This window comes from Arachis duranensis, chromosome 10, assembly GCF_000817695.3.
Source record: "Arachis duranensis cultivar V14167 chromosome 10, aradu.V14167.gnm2.J7QH, whole genome shotgun sequence".
NCBI lineage: Eukaryota > Viridiplantae > Streptophyta > Magnoliopsida > Fabales > Fabaceae > Arachis > Arachis duranensis.
Genome location: NC_029781.3, coordinates 81,858,189 through 81,867,975, shown reverse-complemented (window position 1 = coordinate 81,867,975; position 9,787 = coordinate 81,858,189). Strand labels below are relative to the sequence as shown.

The 9,787-nt window shown below is 36.9% G+C and overlaps 1 non-coding gene across 1 annotated transcript; it reads left to right on the top strand.

Annotated features, from left to right (window-relative positions):
- Positions 1–3,033: 3,033 nt before the first annotated feature.
- Positions 3,034–3,141, top strand: LOC127743298 (small nucleolar RNA R71). The gene has a single exon (XR_008004692.1). It is a non-coding gene; the product is annotated as a small nucleolar RNA R71 (small nucleolar RNA).
- The last annotated feature ends 6,646 nt before the right edge of the window (positions 3,142–9,787 follow it).

The following is a 9,787-nucleotide window of genomic DNA, read 5'->3' as shown; positions in this document are numbered from 1 at the left end:
CTTGCCATGGAAAGGAGTAAGAAGGATTGGATGAAGACAGTAGGAAAGCAGAGAGACAGAAGGGACAAAGCATCTCCATACGCTTATCTGAAATTCTCACCAATGAATTACATAAGTATCTCTATCTTTATTTTATGTTTCATTTATCTTTTAGTTATTAATCCTCCATAACCATTTGAATCTGCCTGACTAAGATTTACAAGATGACTATAGCTTGTTTCATACCAACAATCTCCGTGGGATCGACCCTTACTCGCGTAAGGTTTATTACTTGGACGACCCAGTGCACTTGCTGGTTAGTTGTGCGAAGTTGTGATAAAGAGTTGAGATTGAAATTGAGCGTACCATTTTGATGGCGCCATTGATGATCACAATTTCGTGCACCACCTTCTCAAAGGTCATGGTGCCTATGGTACAGGCTATTAAGAATTTACCAGGATCTTATTTCTTTTGAGGTAAAATTTGTTGAACCCATGTATTTAGTTCACTAATGAGCAAGGGAGGTTCACCTTTCTAAGTCTCATTACCAAAGAACTTGGCATTCAGCTTCATGATGGCTCCTAGATATTGAGCAACTTGCTCTTCAGTTACATCTTCATCCTTTTCAGAGGAAGAATAGTTCTTAGAGCTCATGAATGGCAGAAGGATGTTTAATGGAATCTCTATGGTCTCTATATGAGCCTCAGATTCCTTTAGGTCCTCAATAGAGAACTCCTTTCTGTCTGGAAGACGTCCCATGAGGTCTTCCTCATTGGTATTCACGTCCTCCCCTTCCTCCTTGGATTCGGCCATTTTGATAATGTCAATGGCCTTGCACTCTCTTTTTGGATTCTCTTCTGTATTGCTTGGGAGAGTACTAGGAGGAGTTTCAGTGATTTTCTTACTCAGCTGACCCACTTGTGCCTCCAAATTTCTAATGGAGGACCTTGTTTCATGCATGAAACTTAAAGTGGCTTTAGATAGATCAGAGACTATTTTTGCTAAGTGATAAACCACTATTTTATAGTTTATATTGTGTTTAATTGTGTGGTTTTGTCGTGATCCTTACCCACTTATTCATCAATTTAGCATGCATTTAGATTTCCTTCCTGAATTTATTACATGTTTGAAAATTGCTTCCTAGAGACTTTAATTATTTAATTTTAATTCTCCTTTATTCCATTCGATGCCGTAATCTGTGTGTCAAGCGTTTCAGGCTTTATAGGGCATGAATGAGATGGAGATTGGAGAGGAAGCTAGCAAAAATGGAAGGAACACAAGAGTTTGAAGAGATAACCAACGAAAAGTGACGCGGTCGCATGGCTCACACGACCGCGCGAAGGAGCGCAAATCGCAGTGACGCGGCCGCATGGCTTGCGCGGCCGCGCGGATTGGAAAGCACAAGCAACGCGATAGCATGGACGACGCGAACGTGTGAAGAGGAAAAGCGCCAGCGACGCGTCCGCATGGACGATGCGATCGCGTGACATGCGCGATCTGCATAAACTGCAGAATCTGAAACCAGCGACTTTGGACCCTATTTCGGCCCAGTTTTCAGCCCGGAACAGCAGACTAGAGTCAGAGAATATGCAGAAACAAGAGACATTCATTGAGTAGTTTTAGATCTAGTTTTTCACTCTCTTAGGTTTTTCTCTCTAGTTTTTAGAATTTTAATTTTCACTTGATCTTAGCATTGGAACATTGAGAAGAGTTATTTTCCTCATCAAGACTTCATCACTCTAGTTTGTTCTCTTAACTTGGTTTTATTCTTCCATGTTCTTTGTTATGTTCAATTTTGTCATTCAGATATTTTTTATGATTAATTAATGCAAGGATTATTTCTTTTTAATTTAAATTCCATTCCAATAATCATGTCTTCTTTTAATTCCCTTTCATGTGCCATGGATTCTTTATTTACAATGCGTGAGTAGTTTCATTACTTGATGGGGAGTTGATTAAAAGGAACTCTTGAGTTGGAAGGATTGAAAGAAAAATTTGTAATTGGGTTAAATGTTGGATTGCTATCCTGTCACCGACGCCAATCCCTTTGAACTAAGTGGGTTGCAACTTGTGAACAGATCTAGCATTTCCACTTGTTTGACTTTCTCTTACCTAGTAAGGGATAACCAAACAGAACAACTATTAATTATAAATTAATCTTACAATCACACCATCAATGATAGAAATTCTAACCAATCAATTCCCAGTCAAGGCCTTTTATTTTTATTATTTAAAATTCCTCAATTTGAATCCCAATTTACTTAGCTCAACTCTTTTTGGAATATCTGATTAATAAAACAACACATTTTTCTGCAACTCGTTGGGAGACGACCTGGGACTTAAAGCTCCCAGTAATTTTAATTTAAACTTTTAGTGACATATTTCTAAATTGATAGGTAGATTTTTGGTGAGTTAAGAACTATACCTGCAACGTAACCATTTTAATAAATTTTTAATTCACCAGCTTCTGCACCTCATCACTAAGCTAGAGAGGCTCTGCTCAGAATTCTCTGTCTGTTGCTGAGAAGATGATAGAAAAGGCTTGCTATTGCTAAGCCTGTTCCTTCCACCATTATTAAAGCCTTGTTGAGGCCTTTGCTGATCCTTCCATGAGAAATTTGGATGATTTCTCCATGAGAAATTATAGGTGTTCCCATAGGGTTCACCCATGTAATTCACCTCTGCTATTGTAGGGTTCTCAGGATCATAAGCTTCTTCTTTAGAAGATGCCTCTTTAGTACTGTTGGATGCATTTTGCCATCCATTCAGACTCTGAAAAATTATGTTGGCTTGCTGAGTCAACATTTTGTTCTGAGCCAATATGGCATTCAGAGCATCAATTTCAAGAACTCCCTTCCTCTGAGACGTCCCATTATTCACAGGATTTCTTTCAGAAGTGTACATGAACTGGTTATTTGCAACCATGTCAATGAGTTCTTGAGCTTCTGCAGGTGTTTTCTTTAGGTGAATGAATTCACCTGCAAAATGGTCCAGTGACATCTTAGAGAACTCAGATAGACCATCATAGAATATATCCAAAATGGTCCACTCTGAAAGCATGTCAGAAGGACACTTTTTGGTCAACTACTTGTATCTTTCCCAAGCTTCATAGAGGGATTCACCATCTTTTTGCTTGAAGATCTGAACATCCACTCTAAGCTTGCTCAGCTTTTGAGGAGGAAAGATCTTAGCCAAGAAGGCCGTGGCCAGCTTACCCCAAGAGTCCAGTCTATCTTTAGGTTGTGAGTCCAACCATGTTCTAGCTCTGTCTCTTCCAGCAAAAGGGAAAAGCATGAGCCTTTAGACTTCAGGATCCACCCCATTAGTCTTAACAGTATCACAGATCTGCAAGAACTCAGTTAAAAACTGGTAGGGATCTTCTGATGGAAGTTCATGAAACTTGCAGTTCTGTTGCATTAGAGTAACTAGTTGAGGCTTCAGCTCAAAATTGTTTGCTCCAATGGCAGGGATTGAGATGCTTCTTTCATAAAAATTGAAAGTAGGTGTAGTATAATCACCAAGCATCCTTCTTGCGCCTCCACCATTGTTATTGGGTTCGGCCATGTCTTCTTTTTCGAGATTCTCTGTAAGGTTTTCTCTGAATTGTTGTGCTTTAGCTTCTCTTAGCTTCTTCTTGAGAGTCCTTTCAGGTTCAGGATCTGCTTCAACAAGAATGTTCTTGTCCTTGCTCCTGCTCATATGAAAAAGAAGAAAACAAAAAAGAAAGAGGAATTCTCTATGTCACAGTATAGAGATTCCTTTATGTGAGTAGAAGAAAAGAGGAATAAGAATGAAGGAGAGAAAAATTCGAACACAGAAGGGGAAGAGAGGGTTCAAATTTTTAGATGAAGAGAAGTGTTAGTAAATGAATAAATAAATAGAAAGAGATGAGAGGGAGAGAATTTCGAAAATTATTTTTGAAAAAAAAAGTTAGTGATTTTCGAAAATTAAGAGAAGAAATAAAATTAAGATTAAAGTTTGAAACAATTAGTTAATTAAAAAGAATTTTGAAAAAGAGGGAGGTGATTTTCGAAAATTAGAGAGAGGAAAGTGGTTAGGTAGTTTTGAAAAAGATAAGAAATAAACAAATAGTTAATTAGTTAGTTGAAAAAGATTTGAAAATTAATTTTGAAAAGATTTTGAAATTGATTTTGAAAAAGATATGATTTGAAAAAGATATTTTGAAAAATATATGATTGAAAAAGATATTTTGGAAAAGATTTGATTTTTAAAATTAAAATTGATTACTTGACTAACAAGAAACTAAAAAATATGATTCTAGAATTTAAAGATTGCACCTTTCTTAACAAGAAAGTAACAAACTTCAAATTTTTGAATCAATCACATTAATTGTTAGTAAAGTTTTCGAAAATATGAAGTAAATATAAGAAAAAGAGTTTGAAAATAAATTTTAAAATTTTTTGAAAATAATAAAAAATGAAAAAGATTTGATTTTTTAAAAAGATTTTGAAAAGATAATATTTTTAAAATTGAAATCTTGACTTGACTAATAAGAAACAACTTATTTTAAAAATTTTTGACTAAGTCAACCCAAAGATTTCGAATTTTATGAGAGAAATAAGGAAAATATATTTTTTTATTTTTGAATTTTTAATGAGGAGAGAGAGAAACACAAAAATGACCCAAAACATAAAAATTATGGATCAAAACACATGATGCATGCAAGAACACTATGAATGTCAAAATGAACACCAAGAACACTTTGAAGATCAAGATGAACATCAAGACTTATTTTTGAAAAATTTTTAAGAAAAGAAAAACATACAAGACACCAAACTTAGAAAATTTTCATGCTTAGACACTATGAATGCAAAAATGCATATGAAAAACAACAAAAGACACAAAATAAGAAAATATGAAGATCAAACAAGAAGACTTACCAAGAACAACTTTAAGATCATGAAGAACACCATGCATGAATTTTTCAAAAAATGCATAAATTTTTAAAAACATGTAATTGACACCAAACTTAAAAATTGGCTTTAGATTCAAACAAGAAACACAAAATATTTTTAGTTTTTATGATTTTATTAATTTTTTGGGTTTTCGAAAAATTCTTTTTGGAAAAATGAAAATAAATAAATAAATAAAATTTTGAAAGATTTTTGAAAACTTTTTGAAAAGAAAATAAGAAGAAAGTTACCTAATATGAGCAACAAGATGAACCGTCAGTTGTCCAAACTCAAACAATCCCCGGCAACGGCGCCAAAAACTTGTTGCACGAAATTGTGATCATCAACAATGGCGCCAATAAACTTGGTGTTCTTAAACGTGAATCACACTTTGTCACAACTTCGCACAACTAACTAGCAAGTGCACTGGGTCGTCCAAGTAATACCTTACGTGAGTAAGGGTCAATACCACGAAGTCTGAATCTTTGCTTTCCTACTGCCTTCATCCAATCCTTCATACTCCTTTCCATGACAAGCTGTATGTAGGGCGTCACTGTTGTCAATGGCTACTTCCCATCCTCTTAGTAAAAATGGTCCAAATGCTCTGTCACAGCACGGCTAATCATCTGTCGGTTCTCGATCATGTCGGAATAGAATCCAGTGATTCTTTTGCGTTTGTCACTACGCCCAACACTCGCGAGTTTGAAGCTCATCACAGTCATTCAATCCCTGAATCCTACTCGGAATACCACAGACAAGGTTTAGACTTTCCGGATTCTCAAGAATGCTGCCAATGAATTCTAGCTTATACCACGAAGACTCTGATTAAGGAATCCAAGAGATACGCACTCGATCTAAGGTAGAACAGAAGTGGTTATTAGGCACGCGTTCATAGGTGAGAATGATGATGAGTGTCACGGATCATCACATTCATCATGTTGAAGTGCAACGAATATCTTAGAATAAAAATAAGCTGAATTGAATAGAAAATAGTAGTAATTGCATTAATACTCGAGGTACAGCAGAGCTCCACACCTTAATCTATGGTGTGTAGAAACTCCACAGTTGAAAATACATAAGTGATGATCCAGGCATGGCCGAATGGCCAGCCTCCCAAACGTGATCAATAGTCTCCAAAAATGATCTAAGGAAAGCTGAAGATGAAAATACAATAGCAAAAAGTCCTATTTATACTAAACTAGTTACTAGGGTTTACAGAAATAAGTCTAAGTACAGAAATCTACTTCCGGGGCCCACTTTGGTGTGTGCTTGGGCTGAGCTTGAGCTTTACACGTGCAGAGGCTTCTCTTGGGGTTATACGCCAAGTTGTAACGTATTTTTGGCGTTTAACTCTGGTTTGTGACGTATTTCTGGCGTTTTACTCCAGAATGCAGCATGAAACTGGCGTTGAACGCCAGTTTGCGTCGTCTAAACTCGAATAAAGTATGGACTATTATATATTGCTGGAAAGTCCTGGATGTCTACTTTCCAACACAGTAAAGAACGCGCCATTTGGAGTTCTTTAGCTCCAGAAAATCCATTTCGTGTGCAGGGAGATCAGAATCCAACAGCATCAGCAGTCCTTTTTCAGCCTAAATCAGATTTTTGCTCAGGTCCCTCAATTTCAGCCAGAAAATACCTGAAATCACAGAAAAACTCACAAACTCATAGTAAAGTCCAGAAATGTAAATTTTGCATAAAAACTAATAAAAACATCCCTAAAAGTAGCTATATCTTACTAAAAATTACCTAAAAACAATGCCAAAAAACGTATAAATTATCCGCTCATCAGATTCCACTCGCCTCTGCCTCCGCAAGATGTGCCAAAATTTGAATGGTTAAGTGGATGACTACAACCTTGACTTGGTTCTTGGATGGAAAGAGAGATACGTTGACCTAGCACGGAATATGGGAAAGCTAGAGACCAGGCTGCAGGAGGTTACGAGATATAATGACTCACTGCAAAAAATGGTTAACAGGGCAAACAAGACTAGCCAGGACGTCGAGAAACCCTGCTTATACCCCAACTCCAGCCACCGTGTAGCTTGAATGGTTTGTTCCCATGTGGAGCATTAGGCTTATGTTAAGGATCCAATTGCCATTTGCTAAACCATTCTGAATTTATCATATCATTGTTGTACTCATCGTGTAGTGCATTTTAGCAACGAAAATGTGGCTTTCACCATCCGCCTTTAGACTTAGGACCACTTCATGTGATGATTCTTAGCCAAATATTTTTAATTAACTTTAATCAACTTTCGTCATCCATTTCGCATATTTAGGATTTTCATTTTATAATATAATCTACCATTTTATCAAAACAACGTCTTTACCGTCTTTGCCCTAATAGGATTATGAATAAAAAAACTAATTTTCATAAAATTTACGGCTCAAAACTATGAACCGCATCATAGTTCGTATAACACTCATAATGCTCATTGAGTAGAGAGACACAACATTCTTCCCAATAGTATGCACAAAATTATGTTCAACTTGAAACATAAATTCACAGTATCACTAATAAGAATTCCAAAAAATAATAATGTACATAAAAAATCATAACACTACAAAAAATAATATAAAAAATTATCATGTAAATAAAATAAATATAATAAAAAATAAAAATATGAATTAGAGTATTATAAATTTTATAATGTCAAACAAAAAAAATTTTCTATAAGCTTTTTAACATTGTCAGTACTCTTCAACTTAATATTATTTTGGAGTATAATTTTTTATTATTAAAGCAAAGAAGTTGAATCCTCGATACATTGGTCCATTTCAAATCCTGGAGAGGGTTGGACCGGTGGCGTATCGGATGGCTCTACCACCTCATCTTTTGAACCTGCACCACGTGTTTCACGTGTCGCAGCTTTGGAAGTACACTCCTGATGCTAGCCATGTGTTAGAACCTGAGTCGGTTCAGTTAAGGGAAGATTTGACGCTTCCAGTGACTCCAGTCAGAATTGATGATACTAGTATCAAACGGTTGCGTGGAAAGGAGGTTTCATTAGTCAAAGTAGCATGGAATCGAGGCGGTGTTGATGAACACACTTGGGAACTTGAGTCGGAGATGTGAACGGATTATCCACACTTATTCTCAGGTAATTACATTTGAATTTTGTGGGCAAAATTCCCAATTAGGTGGGTAGAATGTAAAACCCAGTTAATTAATGGCTAATTAACCCATAAATGAGAATTTATTCTAGAAAGCCCAAAATGTGATTTTTATGGCTAAATGTGATACAGGAGATTGAGACGAGAATTTCGGTACCAATTTTATAGAATTCGGACCAAGATTGGACCGAACGGGGCAAACCGGGCCAACCGGACCCAAAGTGGGCCCTTGGCCCAACATAACTAAACCAAAATCCTAGTTTTCAGCACTCTCTCTCTCCTCATTTGATACACACACACGATGAAATGGAGGCCATGGAGGGAAGAACACACTCTCAAGTTCTCTCCCTTGGTTAATCTTCAAACCACCATAACTTTTAATCTAGAGCTCCGATTGCCGCACCGTTTGCGGCCACGCGTTCACCGCGGAGAGCTCTACAAAACCCATACAATTAATCTTGAGGTAAGCCACGTTTTATTCTTCGAATTTCCAGCTTTGATTTCGAGTTTCATGAGCAAAAATGTTGAGATTTTGGGCTCTTTGATGTTATAGGACCCAACTCTCTTGAAGGAGAAGGTTAATCTTATCTCCTTGGACCTTGGGTGTGGTAAGATTCTCAACCCTAGTGTAATTTGTTGTTCTATGATGTTTGGGTATTGAGATATTGTGTATGAGTATGATGATTGTGGCTTAGGTTGTGTATGTGTGAATATTGGAGCTTGATTAGTGATATTGAAAAGCTTGAAAAGGGATTTGGTGGTGAAAAATCTGTTCTTGGAGGTGTTGAGGCCTTGAGAGCTTGAGGAAAAGTGGTTTGGAAGTGCTCCTGTTAAGCTTGGGAAATCGGCTAAGGTATGGTTTCGGTTTCCCGTATCTAATATGTAATGTGGTAGGAAATACTTAGGCTAAAGGCCCTAAGATAGGCATTGAATTGTTGATGTTGTTGAATGGTTGAAATATATGATGTGGTCATATATGTGATGATGATTATTGATGCCTTAATGGTATGATGTATGAGAAACATGCATGTTGTGATATATGCTTGATGATTGATTATGGGTGAATTGTGGGTGGAACCATATTGATGGTGAGTATAATATTGATTGTGTACAATGTGGATTTATTGGAATTGGTATTGTTGAAAATTGGCATGAGGAAGAGTATATGATATGTCAATGTGTTTCAGTTTGAGCCACTTGGGTGAAGTGGGTTAAAATGATGGGATAGTGATTTTGGTGAATTGTGGTAAAGTGTCAATGTGTGAGTTGAGGAGGCTTGATGTTGCATTTAATATATTTTGATTGATTTCAAAGAAAAGGGATGAAATTGGCATGTTTTGATTGATTTTGAAAATAGTTGAAAATGACTTGTTTTGAAAATGACACTTTGTTGTTTTGTATGAAAAACATGGTTTTAGGCATACTTTGGTGGGACATAACTTGGACTACGGATCTCTGTTTTGTGCCAAATCTGTTTAGAAATGAAATTGGATCCGGGATGTCCATGTCGTTCGAAGAATGGGTGAAAAACGATTTAAAATGAAAAAGTTATGTCCGTCGGAAGATTGGGGGGTTGAATCTGTGAATTCTGCAGCTTTTAACTTAGAAAAATTTTAGCAGAGTAATCCCCCGCACATAGGCGCACTTGGCGCGTACGCGCCGTTCTTCTAGAAAAGCGCCATTCACGCGTGCGCTTGGTGTGCGCGGGCGCGCCGATGTGCTGCAAGTAATGCCCAGCCATTTTCCAGAGAGTTGTGCCAGAATTGTGTCTGGGGCAC